Here is a 25,456-nt window from a genome sequence, read left to right on the forward strand (position 1 = left end):
CGTAATATACAGTGCGTGACACACATACACGGGACACAACACAAACACACACACTGAACAATACATCAGTGATAAGTCACATAGTGTGAGACACACACATACATTTATGGGATAGTAAACATCCAGGCTGCATAGCAACCCAGAAGAATTTCAACCAAGGCATCATCACAAACTAGGGAAGAGCTTCCTATTGGATCGTCACGAAGGAAGATTGTCCAATGTCCTCTCTTGCTGCTGTCAGATTTCAGTTTCTAATTGATTTCCATCCAGCAGTAGCAGAGGAATGACACCGTTTGCCTTCAAACATCTGGCGTAGGAGGCCATAAACCTCAACATACCTTGGTGTTTTATTTACCTTTCTGTGCAGGCTTCCTACATCCAACCCCCAGCCTCCCTCCACCTGATACAGACAGACACTCCCTCTGCTAGCTTTGTTGGATAAAGGGTATAAGCATCACAGAGCCAAGGCAGGCAGATGGATTCATAATACCAATCAGCCAGGAAGTAAATGATTAGCCAGTGGAACTGCCTCAAGAAGCCAAGTAACCTCCTCCAGTCCCGAAGACCATAAGACATTGGAGCAGAGTGAGGCTGTTCAGCCCATCAAGGCTGCTCTGCCATTCGATCGTTGCTGATAAGTTTCTCAAGCTCATTTTCTCACCTGTTCCCCGTAACCTTTTATCCTCTTACCAATTTAGAACCTGTCTATCGCTGTCTTAAATACACTCAATGACCTGGCCTCCTCTGTGGCAATGAATTCCATAGATTCACCAGCCTCTGGCTGAAGAAAGCTCGGTTCTAAAGGGTCATCCCTTTTCTCTGAGGCTGTGCCCTCGGATCCTAGTCTCTCCTACTAATGAAAACACCTTCCCCACGTCCACTCTATCCAGGCCTTTCAGTATTCTGTAAGTTTCAATGCGATGCCCCCTTCATCTTTCAAAACTGCACGGAGTACCGAAGCAGAGGCCTCAAACACTCCTCACAGGTCAAAGCTTTTCATTCCCGCAAATCATTCTCGTGAACCTGCTCCAAACTCCCTCTCCAGGGCCATGTTACCCATCCAAAGGGAAGCATGGCATCCACCACAACGCAAGCAACACAAAGCTGGGTTAACAGAATAACGGGGCATTTGGGCAGAAGCAAGGGGACCGCGCAGCTTACTAACCGTCCGGGTAGCTTGGTTTGAACGGTTGCCGTGTGGCTCCTTCAATCTTTTGCGTAAACCCCAAGGGGGAGAAGAGTCAAATGAAGTGAAGCGGGTTGGGAGCAGCAGCCGAAACAAAGGGCTTCGGAGCAGTGAAGGAAAATGTCTCCCCGGTCAACACAACGAGTTGTTGAGGAGCTTAACTTGCACCAAATCCTGAACAATGTACCCTTTCACTCGCTCTGTTAAGCTGACCATTTGAAATACATGCTGAACATGCCACAGCAATCTCGAGCAGCTTTGGCATCGGATAACCTGTGTCACATTTCGACCCATTAACTCCAATACATTTATAGCGTCGGTTTCTATTTATTTGTAACCAGAATCTGTTGTCTCATCTGTCAAACAGCTGTCGCCTTTTTGCCCCCACAAGAAGCAGTCTTTTTCTAAACTCTGCCCCTAGATGCACGCAGACAAACAAGATGCATGCTAACAAACAGTAAACAGACAGGGGCAACTAATGAAGTTAAACTATCTCCCCCCTCGGATAGACGTGCTAGTTCAAAGGGGTGCAAGGATGATCTTATCCCCACAGTCCCGGCCAACATTTTCCAACACGGGGCTGCTCCACCGTTCAAGCATGGCTGATAAGTTCCTCAACCCCATTCTCCCACCTTTTCCCATAACCTTTGCCAATCAAGAACCTATCTCTGTCTTAAACACACTCAATGACCTGGCCTCCACAGGCATCTGTGGCAATGAATTCCACAGATTCACCCAGCCTGGTATGAAAAATACCTTTGCCACTCAACTGAAGGGTCAACATCTCTCTCATTAACCTTGCCATTTAGCTTCAGCACTGATGTCCAAAAACGAGAAACCACATTTATAACGACAACAATTTATACCGTCACTCCACGTCCAGGTGATTAGGTGTTCTACTAAGCTGCACAAGGGAGGGAAGTCAGAGGGTCAACTCTCTCGCTGATGCAGCAAGGGACATCTCTCTCTGAACGTATGGAATACAAAGGTGACCGCTTCACAGTGACCACTTAAGAATGTCCTTGCGTGGGGTTTAAGTTAGGATAGTACTGAGCCAGGGAAAGAAAAGGTAAAGACTTGCACTTATAGAGCACTTGTCACAACCATCTCTTTTTTAACTCATTCATGGGACATGGGCGTTGCTGGCTAGCCAGCATTTATTGCCCATCCCTGGTTACCAGAGAGCAGTTGAGAGTCAACCACATTGCTGTGGCTCTGGAGTCACATATAGGCCAGGCTGGGTAAGGATGGCAGATTTCCTTCCCTAAAGAACAGGAGTGACCCTGATGGGTTTTTCTGACAATGGTTTCATGGTCATCAGTAAATTCTTAATTCTAAATTTTTTTAATGAATTTAAATTCCACCATCTGCCATGGCAGGATTCGAACCTGGGTCCCCAGAACATTAGCTGAGTTTCTGGATTAATAGTCTAGTGATAATACCACTTGGCCAGCACCGCTCCCAAATGATGTGCTTTGCAGCTAAATGAAGTCCTTCTGAAATGTAGTCACTGTTACATTTTTATAATGATATAAAGGCACTCATCAACTAGATCAGCTAGATCATTGGGATGTGATGGCTGAGTGGTATTATCACTAGACTATTAATCCAGAAGCTCAGCCAATGTTCTGGGGACCTGTGTTCGAATCCTGCCACGGCAGATGGTAGAATTTGAGTTCAATAAAAACAATCCGGAATTAAGAATCTACTGATGACCATGAAACAATTGTTTAGCAAGTCCAGGCTTTGAACCTGGAACCTTATGTTCTAGAGGGTTCAAAAAAACTGAGCCACAGTCTTGGCCAGGTTGCTAACTGACTCTTCATCCAATAGGGGCAGCCAGTACCACTGCTGTGTTTAGAACTGGTTTATGTGTAGAATCCCTACAGCGCAGGAGGAGGCCATGCAGCTAATCGAGTCTGCAACAATCACAATCCACCCAGGCTCTATTCCCATTTACCCTGTTAACACCTCAGACACTAAGGGACAATTTAGCATGGCTAACCCGCACATCTTTGAACTGTGGTAGGAAACTGGAGCACATGGAGGAAACCCATGCAGACACAAGGAGAATGTGCAAACTCCACACAGACAGTCACCCAAGGCTGGAATTGAACTCAGGTCCCTGGCGCTGTGAGGCAACAGTGCTAACCATTGCCCATATTCCTGCTCCTCATTCCTGTCTTGGTGTACGCTCCTCACCATGTCTAAAGCCACACTCATGACCAGACACCACACTGTGTTTCTCCATCCTACCAGTGAGATTGCTACAACATTATCTTCCTTGTCAGGAGTGGGAAAGTGATGCTTTAAATGTTATTGATCTAAACGCATTCCTATAACATTCGCTGTCTCCTTCCTGGATTGCAAAGCTTATTAGCACAGCCACCACATTTAAGCTAGATTGGCTGGTAATTGTCTTGCCCAAGCATGATGTTTGGCACCTTTCCAATTAAAGCACGCCGAGGTTTCCATGCTAATTGGCGTTGAGAATGTTCAGACAGTCAGTGGCGAGCATGCTATAAGCATATGGCGTAAAATGGGAAGGTCCTGCAAGGTGGGGGTAATAAAATAACATAGGGCTCAAAGGATGGAAGGCAGGAATCAAATAATATCCTCTGGTCTTCTGTAGAAACTATTTTACCCAAAGGGTTCCAATCAAATGGAGGTGCCGAGGGAAATTTCATAGGTGTATCTAATGGGAAATGGCCCAGATACATGAGGAAGGAAGGGGAAAAGGTGCACACAAATATAGAGCACCTTTCATAACCCCTGGACATTCAATGAGCTTTACAACTAATCATGGTTTGTTTGATTTATTTGATTTGGTTTATTATTGTCACATGTATTAGTATACAGTGAAAAGTATTGTTTCTTGCGCGCTATACAGACAAAGCATACCGTTCATAGTGGAGAAAAGGAGAGAGTGCAGAATGTAGTGTTACAGTCATAGCTAGGGTGTAGAGAAAGATCAACTTAATGCAAGGTAGGTCCATTCAAAAGTCTGACAGCAGCAGGGAAGAAACTATTCTTGAGTCAGTTGGTACGTGACCTCAGGCTTTTGTATCTTTTTCCCAATGGAAGAAGGTGGAAGAGAGAATGTCCAGAGTGTGTGGGGTCCTTGATAATGCTGGCTGCTTTGCCGAGGCAGTGGGAAGTGTAGACAGGGTCAATGGCTGGGAGGCTGATTTGCGTGATGGACTGGACTACATTCATGACTGTTTGTAGTTTCTTGCAGTCTTGGGCAGAGCAGGATCCAAACCAAACCGTGATACAACCAGAAAGAATGCATCTGTAGTGGTTGGTGAGAGTTGTAGCAGACATGCCAAAGTGTAGTCACTGTGAATAGAAAGCTCACCTGGAGGGAGGTGGGGGGATGGAGGTGGAGAGGAGTGGGAGGAGGCTGGTGTGATGTAAAAACAGCAACATGAACCAGCAGGGCCAAATGACCTCTTTTTATGGTTAGCTCTGCTACCTACAGCACCAGGGACATGGGTTCAATTCCTGGCTTGGGTCACTGTCTGTGTGGGGTCTGCACGTTCTGCTTGTGTCTAAGTGGGTTTCCTCCAGGTGCCCCGGTTTCTTCCCACAGTCCAGAAGACGTGCTGGTTAGGTGCATTGGCCATTCTAAATTCTCCCTCAGTGTACTCGAACAGGCACTGGAGTGTGGCGACTAGGGGATTTTCACAGTAAATTCAATGCAACGTTAATGTAAACCTACTTGTGACACCAATAAATAAATTTTGATGCTGTTGACTCCAGTTTTTCCTTCAATTACTTCAACAATTAGTCAAAGTATGACTTGTATAGACTCCATTTACACTGGGACCAGAGAGATACAGCTTCTAGAACCTTATCAACATTCTTTTCTCGCTTATGTTCACCTGGCTTCCACTTACATCAATCAATTCTACTCACCTCAACTTCCAGGTAGCTCTCAATTCTATAGAATTGAATTCCTACAGTGCAGGAGATGGCCATTTGACCCATCGGGCCTCACCAGCAATAATCCCACCCAGGCCCTATCCTCCTACCACCACATTTTTGTCCTTCTAATGCTCTTGACACCAAGGGTCAATTTAGCACGGCCAATCTATCTAACCTGCACATCTTTGGACTATGGGAAGAAACCTGAGCACCCAAAGGAAACACGCTCAGACAGGGAGAGAACGTGCAAACTCCACACGGTCACCCAAGGCCGGAATTGAACTCAGGTCCCTGGCACTGCCAGGCAGCAGTGGTAACCACTGTGCCACCCAAGTACTTCCAATATTTGGGTGGCACGGTGGTTAGCACTGCTGCCTCACAGCACCAGGGACCCAGGTTCAATTCTGGCCTTCGGTGACTGTCTGTGTGGAGTTTGCATATTGTCCCCGTATCTGCGTGGCTTTCCTCCCACACTCCAAAGATGAGCAGGTTAGGTGAATTGGCCACGTTAAATTGCCATTCGTGTCTGGGGGGTGGACTAACAGGCTAAATATGTGGGTTTATGGGATGAGGCCTGGGTGGGATTGCTGGCGGTGCAGGCTCGATGGGCTGAATGGCCTCCTTCTGCACTGCAGGCATCTTATGTGACTTCCCTGGGATAGAAATTTGTTTTGAATTCCTTCTTGAATTTGTTACTGACCGACTTATGTTAATATAAACGTATGTTTATATTTCTGAAGTGGTGAAAGATTTTCTGAAGGGAAATTTGTAAATCTGTTTGTCGGGGCTTTGACTCTTGCTACTTTTTTTCCAGTTTGATGTCCTAATATCTCTGGTGTGGCAAATTTTGTTTGATGATATTCCATGGGACATTCAACTGTGTCTGGCTAAATAGTTGCAGGTTGGCACCATTTAGTCCAGTATTCAGAGGTTACGAACAGTTTGTTCCATCCCATTCTTCAATATGCAAAAGCTTTAGTTGGGATTTTAAAATAGGCTTTTCTGTTTGATAGGCCATTTTCACTTGCTGCCTCGAGCACTGTTCTGCCTCCTGCTTACAAGTCACCAAAGGGACACATTCCGAGGTTTCGTGTCGAATGCCCATTACTGGGGACACGACGGATATATTTTCAACCTCAATGCTTCCTTTCAAATGTTAAGCAAGGAATGTGGGAGAGCGTAAATGAATATATAAGGTCAGTTCTGAAACCTACGGGGAAAAGTGACACCTATAAATTAGCTTCTCCAGGGGAGGAAAAAAGAACCCAACAGTCGAGTAAGCAGCTAATGGATTATTCAAAGCCTGTTTACCAAACACCAAGGGGAGAAAAGAACGCTTATGATTTCTTTTCCTCCTCTGTCCAGCACCCCGCCCCCGTCCCCCCCCCCCCTAAACTTCTGCGTTTGACAATTCTGGAAGAAATAAAGTCTGCCTCAAGGGAAGAAACAGACTAAAAAAGCACAACAAGGGGGAGAGAAAATGTTCACCAACATCGAGGGACTGATTGGGAAATGCCAATTAGAAAGCAGGCATTATTCTCGCCGGGAACAAAAGGACTTTTGACAAGGCAGATCATCACTCGAGGTTCAAAGAAAGTCTTTATGAGATGTAGTAATTAAAGGAAATCTCCAGCAACAACCCACACCCCCCTCCTCAGCAAAATAACTCCTGCGCACACTGAACACACTCTCACATCCGCTTCCCAGCATCAATTCATCACTGTTAGATTCGGAATGCATTTTCCACCCTCAGGCTTTGAGGGAAGGGTTGGGGGGGGGGGGGGTTGGTTGGTGTCTGGGCGGTGTCTGGGCTGGGGGGGGTGGCGGGCAAGTTGTGCCGATGGAATTTTTCCCACCAACATTCCACATTACATCATCATCAAGAGGCTTGTTAATACTGACCAAAATACACAGGAAGCCGGAAATAGCAACACAGGAGGGATCTTTTAAAAAAAAATTATGTCTACTTCAGAATAACTCCCTGGCTTAGCAATAAAATGGAAGAATCTTGCTCTGTGATCACAGAATCCCTACAATGCAGAAGTTGGCCCATCGAGCCTGCACCAACAACAATCCCACCCTATCCCCACAACCCCATGTACTTACCCTGCTAATCGGGGTGGCACAGTGGGTTAGCAATGTTGCCTCACAACGCCAAGGACCCCGGTTCGGTTCCCAGCTTGGGTCACTGTCTGTGCAGGGTCTGCACAGCCGTAGGTAGGTTCTTGATCAATAAGGGGATCAAGGGTTACAGAGGGAAGGCTGGAGAATGGGGATGAGAATCATATCAGCCATGATTGAATGGAGGAGCAGACTCGATGGGCTGAATGGCCTAATTCTGCTCCTATCTCTCATGGTCTTATGCATGTTCTGCCTGCATCTGAGTGAGTTTTCTCTCTGGGTGCTCCGGTTTCCTCTCTCAGTCCGAAAGATGTGCTGGTTAGGCGCATTGGCCGTGCTAAATTCTCCCTCAGTGTACCCAAACAGGCGCCGGAGTGTGGCGACTGGGGGATTTTCACAGTAACTTCATTGCAGTGTTAATGTACGCCTACTCTGTGACACTAACAAATGAAACGAAACTTTAAACTTAATCCCCCTGACACTAGCGGTCAATTTAGCACGGTCAATCCACCTAACCCGCACATCTTTGGAGGAAACTGGAGCGCCTGAAGGGAACCCACGCAGACATGAGGAGAACGTGCAGACTCCACTCCGCCCACGGCTGGAAGTGGATCTAGGTCCCTGGCACTGTGAGGCAGCAGTGCTAACCACCGTGCCGTAGGAAGATTAATAGATGCTCAGATCACAGGCCCGACTCCTAGATAGTCAAGTGTTGGCAGAATGAAGGTGAGTAACCAAATTAAACTGTAGGTTAGCAGTAAATGAATGGTAGGGCTGTCTGAAGGAGCTGCTGGCTTCCGTCTCTCCCCTGGGCTAAGGAAATAATTGAAAGGACAGTTCAAAGAATTACCTATCGAGATGGTTCTCTGAGGTGGCGAGGAGGGGGTTAAGGGAAGGAATTTTATCATGCACGGCTGTGGTGATGGACCAGACTGGAGACATCAAGGAACGAGCTTTGCAAGGACAAGGCAGTTAACAAGAACCCTGAGGACTTGCACTTGTTTCACTGAGACCTCATTAACAAAATAATTTGCAGATTATATTAAAGTATCCCCAAAAAAAAAATCAGCATCGACCAACTAGTATTGATCATTTATGCAATCTAGGAGCTGCTCAAAGTGAAAGCAAGACAGACCTTCACGTCAGCACCATTCGATCAGTATTAAACTATCAGCCCAAATACAAATGCACTGTGTTGACACACTCACTGATCTAAGCCTCTGAGCAACGGTGAAGTAACAGACAACAGCACAATCTTCAGACCAAATGTTCATCTCACCACCACCGAGGGCTTAGAGCAAATTAAATGCCTCTTTCTGACTCGCAGAGATTGGTGCCAAAGGTAGGATGACTAAATTCTGCAGTTAGGTACTATACGTTTAAGAACTCTTTTCATAAAGGTCATTTCAATGCTAACACAATGTACACAAAGATAGTTACTGGCATTAACTTCCTGTATGCAAAATCAAGGGCAGCATCTTCCAAACTCACAGCCTCTGTCATTTAGACAGATAAGGGCGCAGACACACAGGAACACCACCACCTGCAGGCTCCCCCACATACACAGAAATCATAGAATCCCATCAGTGCAACAGGAGGCCATTCAGCCCATCAAGTCTGCAGCGACCACAATCCCACCTAGGCTCCATCTCCATTACCCCACATATTTACTCCCACTAATCCCTCCAACCTATGCATCATGGGACACTAACGGGCAATTTAGCATGGCCAATGCATCCAACCCGCACATCTTTGGACTCTGGGAGGAAACCCACACAGACATGGGGGAGAACGTGCAAACTCCACTCTGACTCATTGGAGCCAGGAATCGAACCCAGGTCACTGAAGATGTGAGGCAGCAGTGCTAACCACTGTGCCACCGTGCTGCCCAACCTGACATGGAAATATATTACATTTCCTTCACTGTCGCTGGGTCAAACTCCTGTACTCCCTCCTTAACAGCACCGTGGGTGTGCCTACACCACATGGACTGCAGTGGTTCAAGAAGGCAGCTCACCATCACTTCTCAAGGGCAGTCACAGATGGGCAATAAACGCTGGCCTAGACAGCGACACCCACATTCTTTGAATGAATTTTTAAAAAAATGTTACATTCTGTGACAACATCACGCTGTTCAGTACATGCACAACCTCTTGCTTTGTTTCAGTCTCAATAAGATATAAACAAATGAAGGCCATTCAACCCCTCCAGCCTGTTCTGCCATTCTATTGCTTCATGAATCCTTTCCATCCAGCTATCCGTGTTGGTTTCATCAAACAAAGAGCCAACTGACCCACCAGCCTCAGAAACAGAAAATGCTGGAAAATCTCAGCAGGTCTGATGCCATCTGTGGAGAGAATAGCGCCAACATTTCGTGTCCAGAACCTCACTGTCATCGGTATTAAGTTTGTTTCTGCAATTCGGACTTTCTTCATCAAGTCAAGTTTATCTTCATCAAGCTTATAAAATTCTGAGGGGTACGGATAGGGTGAACAGTTGGAAGCTTTTTCCCAGGGCAGAGATGACAATTACAAGGGGGCACAAGTTCAAGATAAGCGGGGGAAAACGGTTCAGTGGAGATTGTGTGGGGAAGTCTTTTTTTTTACACAGAGGGTGGAGCACTACCAAGTGAGGTTAGCCACAACTAAGATTTAGCTAGATTGACACATGACCTGGCGGGGTATTGACGAATATAAGTGGTTGGTTTAGATAGGTAAACATGATGGGCGCAGGCTTGGAGGGCCTAAGGGCCTGTTCCTGTTCCGTATTGTTCCTGGACAGGGATCCATTGGGTACTCTGGTCATAGCTTCGATTTTGAGTTTTGCAATCTGTACAACAGATTGGACTCGATGAAGAATGCCCAATTGACAGAAACACACTTGATACCAATAGAAACATAGAACAGTAGAGCACAGTACTGGCCCTTCGGCCTTCAACGTTGTGCTGAGCTTTGTCCGAAACTAAGATCAAGCTATCCCACTCCCTATCATTCTGGTGTGCTCCATGTGCCGATCCAATAACCGCTTGAAAGTTCCTAAAGTGTCCGACTCCACTATCACAGCAGGTAGTCCGTGCCACAGCTCAACCACTCTGAGTAAGGAACCTACCTGGGACATCCCTCCCGTATCTCCCACCATGAACCTTATAGTTATACCTCCTAGTAACAGCTACATCCAACCAAGGAAATAGTCTATGAATGACAATGACTCGAGATGTTGGCTCTATTCTCTCTCCACAGATGCTGTCAGACCTGCTGAGATTTTCCAGCATTTTCTGTTTTTGAGGCTGGTGGGTCAGATGTAGCATCCAATATCAGATACATTTCACCTTGACCCCAGTGAATAAAACAAAGCAGAAACGCACGCTTGGTGGCAATGTATTCCGTTGAAAGTGCATCAGCGTGACATCATTCCCGGAATGGTGTTAGCCTTCGGAGCAGCAGGAGGCCATTCGACCCCTCGAGCCTGTTCCACCAGTCGTGTAGATCACGACCGGTCCATACTTTAACTCTATTTACTCGCCTTGTTTTGGTAACACGTAATAGCCTGGCCTAACACAAATCTACCACCCTACCAACGACCCCCCCCAGCATCATTGCAGAGGGAGGATGGAGGAGAATTTCAAATTTCCGCCACCCTTCATAGTTCTGAGTACCTGCATAGTGCAAATGAAGACATCTTTGGCTGATGTACTGGAACAAAACATTCAAAGCACCAGAACATAGGAATTAGGAACAAAATGAGGCAAATTCAGCCCTTCGAGTCTACTCCGCCATTCAATCAGATCATGGCTGATCGCCCCCTGGTCTAAATCCACATCCCCACGTGCTCCCCATATCCCTCTTTTTATTATTAGAAATATGTCTATCCCCTTCCTGAAACCATTTAATGATTCAGACTCCACCGCGCTATGAGACAGCAAGTTCCACAAATTTACCTTCCTCTGTGAGCTGTAGTTCCGCCTCATCTTGGTTTTAAATCCAACACCTCGCAACCTATACCCGTGACCACTTGTTCGAGATTACCCTATAAGGAGGAACATTTGGACTGCATTTACTCTATCAATCCCTTTTAAAATTTTATATACCTCGATCAGATCCCCTCTCGTTCCTCTAAACTCCAGTGAGTACAAGCACAAACTGTTCAATCTCTCCTCATATGTCAACTCTTTCAGCCCCAGAATCAATCTGGTGAACCCCCTCTGAACTTCCTCCAATGCCACCACATCCTTCCTCAAATGAGGAGACCAAAACTGGACATAATACTCCAGATGTGGTCTCGCCAACATCCTTTAGAATTGCAACAACACTCCTCTAGTTTTAGACTCTAATCCTTTTGCAATCAATGCCAACATCCCATTTGCCATTTCTTAAAACACCGTGCTGCAGCTTCATACCTGGCAATGTCCGCCATGCATCGCAAAGAAAACAACAGGTCGTATTTAAAGGACATTCGCAGGCCAAACCTGTGTCATTTTCCAGCAGCTTCAGGACACAACAGTTTGGAATACTGGGAAACTTCCAAGTTAAATCTGTGCCCTCCCCCTAACCAAATATTAAGCCATCAGAAAGTTAAAGATAACAAGAAGATAATAAAGGAGAGGGCTCAGAACTGTGGCAGTGTAGCTGCAGTGGAATTTGAGAGCAGAAAAAAGAATTTACTAATCAACTGTGGGGGAGAATCTGCAGCCACAAAAGGCATTGTGAGGAATGAGTTAAATGCACACTAGGAATGCAACAGTGAGACACAGAGGCAGTCCAGCTCTGCCATGTACCCGTCGCAATAAAGTCCACAACTACTGTCAGATCTCCATTCATCAGGGAGTAAACAGGCAAGGCCCTTGAACAGTAACCAAACAGTACAGCTAGCTGACCCATGTCAGCCTCATAAGAGACAAAGGGTCACCGAATTAAGCCACAGAGCAAGTACAGACAAATGTTTGACACGCAGGCAAACAGGAAAATGGTGAAAGCAAAAAAAACACAAAAGGAAAGTAATAGCTTTCTTGCTGAGTAGATCAAACAATAATGTGTGTGTGTACACGTGTGTGTGTACATGTGTGTATATATATATATATATATATGTGTGTGTACGTGCGTGAGAGAGAATGTGTGTGAGTGTGTGTATATATATGTGTGTATGTGTATGTGTGTGCTGGGGCAGCACTGTGTGTGTGTATATATATATATATATATATCTGTGTGTATGTGTGTGCTGGGGCAGCGCTTGTGTGTATGTGTGTGTATATATATACATCTGTGTGTGTGTGTGTGTGTGTGCTGGGGCAGCGCTTGTGTGTATATATATATATATATATCTGTATGTGTGTGTGTGTGCTGGGGCAGCGCTTTGTGTGTGTGTGTGTGTATATATATATATATATATCTGTGTGTATGTGTGTATATATATATATATATATCTGTGTGTGTGTGTGTGTGTGCTGGGGCAGCGCTTTGTGTGTGTGTGTGTGTGTGTACGCGCACAGTACCTCAGCACAGACACAGCCTTTCGGAATTAAAACGACCCCTCGGGGTCGATGCAACTCACCGCCGGAGACAGGTATCAGTCGGAGAGATAACAGCAAGGCAGGCTTCTCCCCCGCTCCCTCTCTCCCCCGGAGCTAATGCCCAGCCTCCTCCGGTGAGCATCAAACCACAGCAAGAGCCGAGGGAAGAAGTACATCCATTCCGCCAAACCCCAGCAGGGAGAGGAGCTGCAGTCTGCACCTGACCAGCAGCCGGGAGCCACAACAACAAGGCAAGAGCTAGACTATTCCCTACAGCTGAGAGCAGCTCGCAAGAAGGAGACACTAAAACTGACACTAATCTCACACATACCAACCATGTGAAGTCATCCTGCTGATCAGGGGAAGGCGGGTTTTGACCCTTAGACCCGAGGCAGTGCTACACTCCGACAAGCAATGCATCAGTCACAACAATACACAGGGCCAGCTCCACCACTCAATGCTAAAGTGTGCACCACTCACATTAAATCTGCTCTGAGACGTGCACAACATCTCTCTGCACAGGAAGGCAGGAACGTGTTCCCTTTTTGTAAAGATACACATTTACTTCGGATACCTGACTTGGTCAGGAGTGTGGGTTTTGGTTCACCTATTTCTCGGGAAACAGCGCAGCTTGTCCAGTCTCACTCAGCATCCTGGCACACACCTTTCAGTAGGCACACACCAGCAGTTTTACTCCGGGGATGGCACCCAGCGATGCCAGGCTGGGGTCCTGTCCCGATTCCTCTTTCTTAAAAGGAAATAGTTCCCAACAGCTCCCGGCCCTTCGCTGCAAACTTCATTTCACTTTCAGCAAAGCCTGCGCTCAGGCTGATTTGCATGTTAATAGCCGAGGAGGAGGCGGCGGCGGAAACATAATCCAGAGTGATTTAACTCCTCAGCGGGGAGAGGCTGTCCCTTCACTCTTCTCAGCACCGCGATAGAGAGACAGAGAGAGAGAGAGACACACACACACACACAGACACAGAGAGAGAGACACACACACAGACACAGAGAGAGAGAGACACACACAGACACAGAGAGAGAGAGACACACACACACACAGACACACAGAGAGAGAGAGAGACGGACAGAGAGATACAGAGAGACATCAAGATGGAGAGAGGTAGAGACAGAGATAAATGGATATATATAAATATGGAGAGAGATGGATAGACAGTCATAGAGAAACAGATAGAAAGAGGTAGAAAGTGACATACATATATATATATATATAGAGAGAGAGAGAGAGAGAGAGATGGACAGACAGACAGAGATGGAAAAAGGTAGAGAGAGATATTATATAGCGAGAGAGATAGACATACAGACTGAAATGGAGAGGGGCAGGGAGAGAACTAGCAGCACCAGTCTCAAGTCTTAATGAGCTTTCAGCAACTGAAGAGTTAAAAGAGGACAGACTGGTGGAACAGATTGGCAAACCTGTCATTAACTGTGAGAAGCAACCCCAGGCAAATCCTCTGAAGTATTCATACTGTTTCATTTCAGCCTGTAACGCGGAGGGAAAGGAAGAGAAGGTAGCTCTGATCCACAAAAACCAAATAACTAGCCTGTGAGTCACTTAAGGTGCAGGAAAATTTGTACAACTTTTCTGAAGGGAGGGGCTGTGCTTGGCGCTTTGGGGTCCTGTCTGCACCGTCTGACAGGAAAGATTTAGAAAAAAAATTAGGAACTCTTTTGTCCACTGGCCTCTCTGCCTTGCTTTCAATAGGAAGATATAGCAGTGACCTGCTGACCCACACCCCCAAGGGTGTCCAGCAGATGGAACCAGACCACAATGCTACTCTGTAACCATGGGAATAAGCTGTTCCTGCCCTGAAGGAACTCCAGATGCATTCCCTGGCATTAAGACTGGATCTCATGGCCTGGCTTGCAGCTACAGGTAACGCCTGCTCCGATCATTAACCCCTCAGCTTGTGACAGCATCAAAAAAAGATCCTCAACTTCTAATTAAATCCAAATACTAATTGAACACAAAATAGTCAGCAACTGGAAACATCTCAAACAATTAGCAACGCCACCTCACAACTGTACAAAGCAACAAAGGCAGTTATGGGAAAGTCATTCGATTGTTTGTGTTAGCACCTCAGGGGCACCTTTCAGTGTTCCCTCGAAGAAAACAACTGTTCTCATGTGCGACATTATATTCAGAGGACGACCCCATCATTCAGGGATGAAAAGCACCAAACATAGGAAGTAGGAACAGGAGTGGGCTGTTCGGCCCCTCGAGCCTGTTCCTACAATCTGATCATGGCTGATCCAACATTCTTCCTGCCCTTTCCCTGTAACCCTTGATTCCCTTACTTATCAAGACGTGGGTTGATGGGTTTTTGATAAGAGAGGGGATTAAGGGTTATGGGGAGAGGGCGGGATTGTGGAACTGAGCCACGACAGATCAGCCATGATCTTATTGAATGACGGGGCAGGCTCAAAGGGCTAGATGGACTACTCCTGCTCCTATTTCTTATGTTCAAAAATCTATCTGTCTCAGCCTTAAGTATACACAAGGACTCTGTCCCCACAGCTCTCTATGGCAAGGAATTCCAAAGGCTGACAAACCTCTGACAGAAGAAATTTCTCCTCATCTCAGTCTTAGCTTACACCGCTTTACTCTGAGATAATGCCCTCTGGCCCTAGACTCTCCCATGAGGAGAAACATCCCCTCAGCATTTACTCTGTCGAGGCCTGAAGAATCCTATGTTTCAATGAGATCACCTCTCATTCTTCTTTGAGTAAAAGTCCTAACCTAAGAACAAAGAAAATTACAGCACAAGAATAGGCTCTTTAGCCCTCCTGCACCGACCATGCTGCCCGACTGAACTAAAGCCCCCTACGATTCCGGGGATCATATCCCTCCATTCCCATCCTATTTAACCTTTCCTCGTAAGACAATCGCTCATATTGGGGATCACCCTAGTGAACCTTCTCTGAACTGCCTCCAATGAAATATAATTTTTCTTTAAATAAGGGGACCAAAACTGCTCACTGTATTCCAGATGTGGTCCCACCAGTACCTTGTACAGTTGTGTATAAGACTTCCCTCGTCTTATACACCAGTCCCCTTGAAATCAGGGCCAACGTTCCATTTGTCTTCCTGATTGTCTGCTGCATCTATCTGCTAGCTTTCAGTGTTTTGCACACAAGTACCCCCAAGTCTCTTTGTGCTGCAGCGTTCTGCAGTTCTTCTCCATTTAAATAATACCCTGTTCTTTTGTTCTCCTTTCCAAAATGAACAACTTCACGTTTTGCCATATTATACTCTATTAGCTAACTTTTTGTCCACTTATTTAACCTTTCAATATCTCTTTGTAAACTGTTTGTTTCCCTCTCGCCACTTGCCTTTCCACCTATTTTGTGTTGTCAGCAAATTTGGATCCAATACATTCACCTCCTTCCTCCAAGTCATTAATATATACTGTAAAACAGCTGGGGTCCCAGCACTGGTCACCAACCTGAAAAGAGATCCCCTTACCCCCACCTACTGTTTACTGCCCATTAGCCAATTCTCTATCCACGTTAATATACTACCTCCAACACCATGGGTTCTTATCTTATGACTTAACCTTTTGTGAGTATCTTGTCAAACACCTTCTGGAAGTCCAAATACAGCACATCCACCCATTCCCCTCTATCCACTCTGAGACGTCCTTGAAAAACTCAAACTAGTTTGACAAAATTTCCCTTTCATGAAGCCAGATTTTCCAAAGATGCTGCTATTACTTCTTTAATAATTGATTCCAACGTTTTTCCAACAAAAGATGTTAGGCTAATCAGCCGATAGCTACCTGCTTTTTGCCTCTCTCCCTTTTCGAACAGGGGTGTCACATTGGCAGTTTTCCAATCCTCTAGTACTTTTTTTTGGACAATTATAACTAATGCATCCACTATTTCTGCAGCTACTGGACATCAGGGTGGCATAGTGGTTAGCACTGCTGACTCACAGTGCCAGGGACCCGGGTTCAATTCCTGGCTGCCACACACTGCCTGTGCAGTCTGCACATTCTCCCCGTGTCTACGTGGGTTTCCTCCGGGTTCTCCAGTTTCCTCAAACAGTCCAAAGAAAGAAGTGCTGGTTAGGTGGATTGGCCATCAATGTACCCAAACAGAAGCCAGAGTGTGGCGACTCGGGGATTTTCACAGTAACTTCATTGTAGTGTAAGCCTACTTGTAACTAATGAATAAACTTCAACTTTACTTCTTTTAGGATCCCAAGATGCAAGCCATCAGGGCCAGGAGACTTAACTGCCTTTAGCCCCCTTACTTTGTCTAATACTACATCTCCAGTTGTGGTGATAATACTTGACCCCAAAGATCCACTGCGTAAAGTTCCAACGATTATACTAAAAATAACTAGTTTCAACTGTGGGCACAAACTGTGGCTTGGACCTCAGAGAATGAGTTCTCAAACAAGTGACAGACCCTCAAGGATCTGTAGAAGATCTCAGGGTGGGAATCATCAAAATTATCATAGAATCCCCACACTGCAGAAGGAGGCCACTTAGCCCATCAGGCCTGCATCGACAACAATCCCACCCAGGCACCATCCCCATCACCCTACACATTTACCCCGTTAATGCCTCTGACCTATGCATCCAGGGGCAATTTAGCATGGCCAATCAACTTATCCCACACATCTGTGGGAGGAAACCGGAGCACCCGGAGGAAACTCAGGCAGACACAGGGAGAAGGTACAGACCTCACACACAAAGTGATTCGAGGCAGGGAATCGAACCCGGGTCCCTGGCGCTGTGAGGCTGCAGTGCTAACCACTGCGCCACCGTGCCGCCCTCATATCTGTGTCATTGGATCTGCTGTCTCATCAGCACATTACGCACACTGCAGCTCACATCTAAGTCTCGTCAGCCACAATAATAACCAGTCTTTCACAACAGGAAAAAGTTAGGTCACCCACACTGTCTTTTGAAAGTTAATACACAGTTACATGGTTGTGTGCCAACACGCAATAGGTCCGACCGCAGTGTCAAGTCACTGGGTTAGATTTTAAAAAATAATTATCTGATCGGATCAACTTCCAACCACTGGACTGGCCTTGCCAGTTGCCCAATAACCAGTGACCTGGTCCCAACTGAGATAGTAAAGGTTGTCAGCAATCCACTCTTTCAAGTTATGTTTCTTCCATTCTCTCCTTCCTCATTTACCCCTTTGGTTTTAACATCTCCTCACCCATTCAAAAGGGTGGACAGACCGTTCTCTGTGGGTCTCTGTACTCATAGAATTGTATCCGAGTGAGTTCAGGGTGAAGCAGCCTTCAGTTGCCCTCTGCTGCAGGAATGTACTCTGAACCCTTTTTTTTAAATTCTGCGGGACGTGGGTGACAAGTGGCGAAACCCGGTGTTGCTCACCCCTAACTGAGTGGTGTGGAGATGCCGGCATTGGACTGGGGAGGGCGCAGCAAGAAATCTCACAACATCAGGTCAAGGTCCAACAGGTTTATTTGGATCACCAGCTTTTGGAGCACTGTTCCTTCATCAGGTGGGTGGAGTGGTTTTCTAGACCACTCTCAGAGAGCTATTCAGAATCAACTACATTGCTGAGAGTCTAGAGTCACATGGAGACCAGACCAGGTGAGAGGATGGCAGATTCCCTTCCCCAAAGGAGATTACAATGGGTGATCATTTCACAGTCACCATTACTGAGAGAAATGTCCATTCCAGATTTATTAATTTAATTTCCCCCAGCTACCATGCTGGGATTTGAACACCTGTCCCGGACCATAATCCTGGGCCTCTGTATTACCAGCCCAATGACATTACCACTACACCACTGCCTCCCCTCTTGGTAGATGGGTTACTGTTACTGGGTAGGGATCAGCAGCTGTAGGTAACCCCCTTCCTCTCTGTCACAGGGCACTGCTACACCAATATCCAGGGGACAGCTCAATCAAGCTCAGTTTTTAATGTAAGGTTAGAGCTCAGACTCTGCTGAGGTTGTGGTCCCAGCCCTGTAATTATCATTGTGATCCCAGCCAGGGATATCTGCTGGAAGAGCTTTTAATTCACGCCATTACCACTAACCACTGTTAGGGATATAGTTGTCCTGCTGTCCACAGCCGCCTTCAGAAGGAGCCAGAGTCCAAACAATGTTTTGCAACACAAACCCAGCTCTCCCACAACAAAACCAATTGACTCTCACCAACTTTTACAGATGCAAAGAAAGCATTCTTTCTGGTTGTACCACAGTTTGGTACGGCTCCTGCTCTACCCAAGACTGCAAGAAACTACAAAAGGTCTTGAACGTAGCTCATTCCCATCGTACAAACCAACCTCCCATCCATCAAGTCTGTCTACACTTCCCACTGTCTCAGGAAAAGCAGTAAAAAGTCTGACAACACCAGGTTTTAGTCCAACCTATTTATTTGATAATATTCTCACTAGCTTTCGAGGGGACAGCCTCTTCGTCAGGTGAATGGAGAGTCCCATTCACCTGACGAAGAGGCTGTCCCCTCGAAAGCTAGTGAGAATATTATCAAATAAATAGGTTGGACTAAAACCTGGTGTTGTCAGACTTTTTACTGTGTTTACGCCAGTCCAACGCCGGCATACCCACATCAGGAAAAGCAGCCAGTATAATCAAGGACCACGGACATTCTCTCTTCCACCTCCTTCCATCAGGAAAAAGATACAAAAGTCTGAGGCCATGTACCAACCAACTCAAGACCAGCTTCTTCCCTGCTGCTGTCAGACTTTTAAACGGATCTACCTGCATTGAGTTGATCTTTCTCTACACCCTCGCTATGACTGTAACACTACATTCTACACTCTCTCCTTTCCTTCTCTCCTATGCACTCAATGAACAATACACTTTGTCTGTATAGCGCACAAGAAACAATACTTTTCACTGCATCCCAATACATGTGACAATAATAAATCAAATCAAAGCCACATTTGTTTCCCAGGCTGACTATACAGGAGGAACGTTTGGGACATCAGTACATTACATCAGAATGCAAAATCACCAGCAAGGTAAGAGCCGTATCAGTGCAACACATTCCATATCCTCACACGGTTACCCCAAGTGCTTCATCACCGACCATCGCTGTTGTACTGGCAACCAATTCATACACAGCAAGGCCCCACAAGCAACATATGAGAGAAGCGACAGGCTACCCTGCTGTCACCATGTAGACAGAGAAAGAAATCTTGGTCAAAGAGGTTTACAGCATGGAAGCACGCACTTCAGCCCAACTTGTCCATGCTGCCCAATTTTTAACTACTAAGCTAAACCCAGCTGCCCACATTTGGCCCATATCCCTCTATACCCATCTTACCCATGTAACAATCTGAATGCTTTTTAAAAGACAAAATTGCACCTGCCTCTACTACTACCTCTGGCAGCTTGTTCAGACACTCACCACCCTCTGAAAAAATTGCCCCCTTGGACTCTTTTGTGTCTCTCCCCTCTCAGGATAAACTCAGTCCTCTAATTTTAGACTCCCCTATCTTTGGGAAAAGATATTAACTATCTAGCCGACCTATGCCCCTCTAGACCTCTATAAGATCATCCCTCAGCCTTCTATGCTCCAGAGAAAAATGTCCCAGTCTATCCAACCTCTCCTTATAACTCAAACCATCAAGTCCCGGTAGCATCCTAGTAAATCTTGGCCTAGGAAGAATATCATCAAATTTAACTTCCTATTCCCGGTCACCCACATCCAGACTTGGACAAATATTCCTGTTTCTTCATCATGACCCAAATAAATGCTTTCCTTAACACACTCTCAGGTTTATGTCTTCCATAGATCTGACCCAGTCTAACCATCACATCCAGCAATATTCAGTGCGTACTCCCCGATATCACATATCATTGCGTACAACCCGATAAATCTACTGGAGGTTTCTTCCTAAACAAACGTGAACTGCACAGAGCAGCATTTTAGCTGGGGAGTAAAGGTAGTTGCTTTACTGAACAGATGATCAGAATCCAGGCGTCTGCATGCAGCTCACAGAATGCACAGCAGTAGATGCCAATCGCGGGCAATCTGTCTCTTCCATTTACCATCACACTGCAGCAAACAGTTTGCGTTCAGCCATCAATATCTATCAGCATCGAAAACGTGTTTCCAGTTTAAAGTGCAGGGACCCCGAGTGATTGGAGACAACTCGCTGAATCTTAAATGTCAACATCAAAGATAAGAAAGTGCGCAAAAAGTCACAAACCAGGGAAAAGGAAAATTACATACAAGTTTCTTATTTGATATATTTAAGGCTGAGATGGGGCTTTTCCCTTCTTTTAGTTACATTGAAGAACTTGTACAGAAAATTTTCAGTGCTGTTACGCTGCCCACACCCGCACCCCTCCCTGGGGGATTTCTGACAGAGTTGAAACTAAAATCTTCCTTCATTTGGTTATTAATATTCCCTCCTGTCAGAGACATGGATATAACTGATCACTTCACAGGTCAGGAGTGCGATGGAATTCTCCCCACTTGCCTGCAGCTCCAACAACACTCAAGAAGCTCGACACCATCCAGGACAAATCAGCCCCGCTTGACTGGCACCTCATCCACCACCTTCACAATTCAATCCATCTTTCACAGATTCACAATGGCAGCAGTGCGTATTCATCTACAAGATGCACTGCAGGAACTCACTATTGTTCCTTAAACAGCACCTTCCAAACCCACAAATGACTTCTACCATCTGGAAGGACAAGGGCAGCAGATGCATGGGAATGCCACCAACTCCAAGTTCCCAAGCAACACACCGTACTGACTTGGGGACTGTAGTGTCTCATTGTCACTGCTCAAAAACCTGGAACCCCACACAAGTTAACCGCACTGCAGGAGTTCAAAAAGGTGGAAAAAACATGTTCTCAAGGGCAATTCAGGATGGGCAATGAATGCTGGCCCACTCTCAAACCCCAGGACAGAAAATAATTCCAAAGGCAGGCGCAAAAAAAAGGTGGTCCACTTTGGTAGGAATAATGGTAGGAAGGACTATTACTTACGTGGCAAAAAACTGCAGCAGGCGACGGTGCAGAGGGACCTCGGGGTCCTTGTGCATGAGTCGCAAAAACCCAGCTTGCAGGTGCAGCAGGTGGTCAGGAAGGCGAATGGGATGCTGGCCTTCATAGCGAGGGGGATTGAATATAAAAGTAGGGAGGTCTTGCTGCAGCTGTATAGGGCACTGGTGAGGCCGCAGCTGGAGTACTGTGTGCAGTTTTGGGCGCCGCACCTGCGCAAGGATATTTTGGCCCTGGAGGGAGTGCAGAGGAGGTTTACTAGGCTGATACCGGAGTTGAGGGGATTGAGCTATGAGGAGAGGCTGAATAAACTAGGCTTGTACTCGTTAGAGTTTAGAAGAATGAGGGGAGATCTCATTGAGACGTATAAGATGATGAATGGGATGGATAGGATAGAGGTGGAGAGACTCTTCCCGCTCAAAAAAGACAGTAGGACCAGGGGGCACAGCCTCAAGATAAAGGGGAGGCAGTTTAGAACGGAGTTGAGGAGGAACTTCTTCACTCAAAGGGTGGTGAATCTCTGGAATTCTCTGCCCGTTGAAGTGGTGGAGGCTGCCTCGCTAAATATTTTTAAGAAGCGGGTTGATGGGTTCTTGATAAGAGAGGGGATTAAGGGTTATGGGGAGAGGGTGGGAAAGTGGAACTGAGCCACAACAGATCAGCCATGATCTTATTGAATGGCGGGGCAGGCTCGAAGGGCTAGATGGCCTACTCCTGCTCCTATTTCTTATGTTCTTATGTTCAATTACCTGAAGACTGGCACAGAGGCCAGGCTACCAGCCTCTTTCATCATCCACCACCTCACAGCCCTATATAACTTCAGTTAGCCAGGCTCCAAAGACACATGACCACTTCCGTATACTGGGGACAATCTCTCAGTTATCAAAGTGATTGGAGGCACTCTTCAATGCATCTCCTCTTCCTTTAATCAGGAAGTTAAGGCTTCTTCTGAATGAGTGACACAGCCGGATAAGTTCACATGGACAAGGCCTCTGTTGGTTAACCCCATTCCTGACTTCCAACATTTCAGAGCCTGAACCTGGCATCATAAACAGCCTCTCCCTCACACGGCTGGCCATCACTCACTGTCAGAGTCAAGGGTGAATTTTGGCAGCACAAGGCACACAAAAGTAAATTCTTATTCTTGCATTAAAACAACACGAACACATTTCTAGAAATGCGCGCACACACACACACACGCAAGGCAAGCAGACCTTCTCAACTAATGGAAGCCACGACTGCTGGGTTCAACATTCCTTCTGGATGAAAGCGACAACAAGCCTGAACAGAGATAACGTTTAAATCATCCGTTCTGTCAGTGGGAGGCCCACTTTCAAACTCACCGCTTAGTCAATCCAATTTGCAAATCCGATCACATTAATTATGGGTGGGGTGGGGGATGGTAAAGGAGAAGAATCCAGTCATACATAACTCACCTGCCTGGAACGCCTGAGGACAGTAGGCACCGCAGGTGTTGCAAATCGACAAAGAATTCTTCCAAGTCAGAATATCCTCTCCGTGGCTGCAAAACAACAATGCAAAGAAACCGTGGATTAGCAAAGTCAACAACTCCCAAATGATTTCAAATATTTGTTTGGAAAAGCCTGGGCAACACGTTCCTGTGCTTGCACCAATAGTTCCCTGTTAAATATTAAACGCAACTCCTACCAACTCGGAGGTTTAACTCTTTGTGAGGTCCCGCTGCGATCGAGTGCATGTTCCAGACACTGAGAGGGGGAGCAACGTCCCTCAGTGATTACAGCCCCTGGGCTCGCAGTTACAGAAGGACAACAACATCGATGCTGGGCTGCAGTTTGAGGCCCAGCAGTGCGGAGGCAAACACATCTGCAGCAATGCTGCTGTTCACACAGCGTGTCACCAACATCTGGAGCGTCAACCTGCCTGCATTTCTCTCTTGCCCCCCCCGGATGCTGACTGACCTGCCAACACTTCCACCGTGTTTGCTGTTTCAACTTTAATGTCACACTTCAGACATAAGAGGGAGCAGTGGGTTCCCTTTCCCAATCCAGCTTTATATTCAAGTTTAAATTTATTTATTATTCTCACAAGTAAGGCTTACATTTGCACTGTCATGAAATAATTGTGAAAATACCCTAGTCGCCACGCTCCGGCGCCTGTTTGGGTACACCGAGGGAGAATTTAGCACGGCCAATGCACCTAACCAGCACGTCTTTCGGACTGTGGGAGAAAATCGGAGCATCCGGAGGAAACCCATGCAGACATGGGGAGAACGTGCAGACTGTGCAGCACGGTGACACAGTGGTTAGCACTGCTGCCTCACAGCGCCAAGGGCACGGGTTCAATTCCCAACTTGGGTCACTGTGTGGAATTTGCACCTTCCCCCCGTGTCAGTGTGGGTTTCCTCCGGGTGCTCCAGTTTCCTCCCACAGTCCGAAAGACGTGCTGGTTAGATTCTTTAGCCATGCTAAATTCTCCCTCAGTGTACCCAAACAGGTGCCAGAATGTGGCATCTAGGGGATATTCACAGTAATATCAGTGCGGTGTTAATGTAAGCCTACTTGTGACACTAATAAATAAACTTAGATAGTGACCCATGGCCGGAATCAAACCCGGGTCCCTGGTGCTGTGAGGCAGCAGCACTAACCACTGTGCCACCCTGCTGCCCTGTAAGCTGAGAGCTTTGTGGCTCCAAATCTGGATATTTGCACATCCCTATTTTTAAACCACCTCCCCCGCCCCCCCGCCCCCCCGCCCCCCCCCCCCCCCCCCCCCCGAGTTGCCAAGGGCCTAAACTTGGGAATTTCCTCCCTCAATTTCTCTGCACCTTCCGAGTTTGTGACCATTTGCCCTAATATTTCTATATGTGATCCAATCTAAGTTTTGTTTCATCACGATCACGTGGGGTCTTTTGGGGCATTCAGCTTCAATAAGGGCGCTACATAGAACCACAGATAAAAACATGGAAACTAGAAGTGGGAGGAGGCCATTCGGCCCTCAAGCCAGCTCCGCCATTCATGATCATCATGGCTCATCATCGAATTCAATACCCTGATCCCACCTGCCCCCCAGTATCCCTTGATCTCTCTAACCCCAAGAGCTATATCTAATTTCTTCTTGAAATCAGGCAGTAATTTGGCTTCAACTACACTTGGTACTAGTGAAACATTGCACATTTGCCACTCTTTCGGTGAAAGTAGAACATACAAATACAAGTTGACGTGATTTGATCTTGAAGTTAGCTAGCACAAACGAGAGCTGTCCATTTTGGATTTGGCAACACGGTTGATGAAAGCAGATGCAAGCAAAACCTGTGAACGTTGAGCATAATTTCAACCTCCGATCGGTAATATCTCTAGGAGCTGCCAATCTAGAGCAAGATGCAGATATTTCCAAGCCAGCAATCAAAACTACAAGTTGAAGATGTCAGCTGTAGCTCAGTGGGTAGCACTTTCAACCTGGGAGTCAGAAACTTGTTGGTTTAATCCCCACCCTGGGGGTCTGAGCCTATAATGCCAGCTAACACCCCACTGATGGTACAGAGGGAGTGCTGCACTGCTGACAGTGTCACGTTTTTATGAGCCATTAAACTGTGGCCCCCATCTGGCTCCCTCGTGGGGAGGCGACGGCCGAGTGGTATTATCGCTAGACTATCAATTCAGAAACTCAACTAATGTTCTGGGGACCGGGGTTCAAATCCCGCCACTGCAGATGGTGGAATTTGAATTCAATAAAATATC

General features: G+C 46.4%; 1 long non-coding RNA gene across 4 annotated transcripts in view; it reads right to left on the reverse strand.

The window, feature by feature from the left end:
• LOC145360493 (uncharacterized) overlaps positions 1 to 25,456 on the reverse strand; it is a 400,843-nt gene that overhangs the window by 73,927 nt on the left and 301,460 nt on the right. For all 4 annotated transcript variants that reach the window (XR_013889726.1, XR_013889728.1, XR_013889725.1 and 1 more), the window contains exon 5: positions 23,174 to 23,259. This is a non-coding gene — a long non-coding RNA (uncharacterized LOC145360493). The remainder of the gene's footprint in view (positions 1 to 23,173; positions 23,260 to 25,456) is intronic.

Source organism: Carcharhinus amblyrhynchos, chromosome 31 (assembly GCF_965287045.1).
Source record: "Carcharhinus amblyrhynchos chromosome 31, sCarAmb.v2.hapA, whole genome shotgun sequence".
Taxonomy (NCBI): domain Eukaryota; kingdom Metazoa; phylum Chordata; class Chondrichthyes; order Carcharhiniformes; family Carcharhinidae; genus Carcharhinus; species Carcharhinus amblyrhynchos.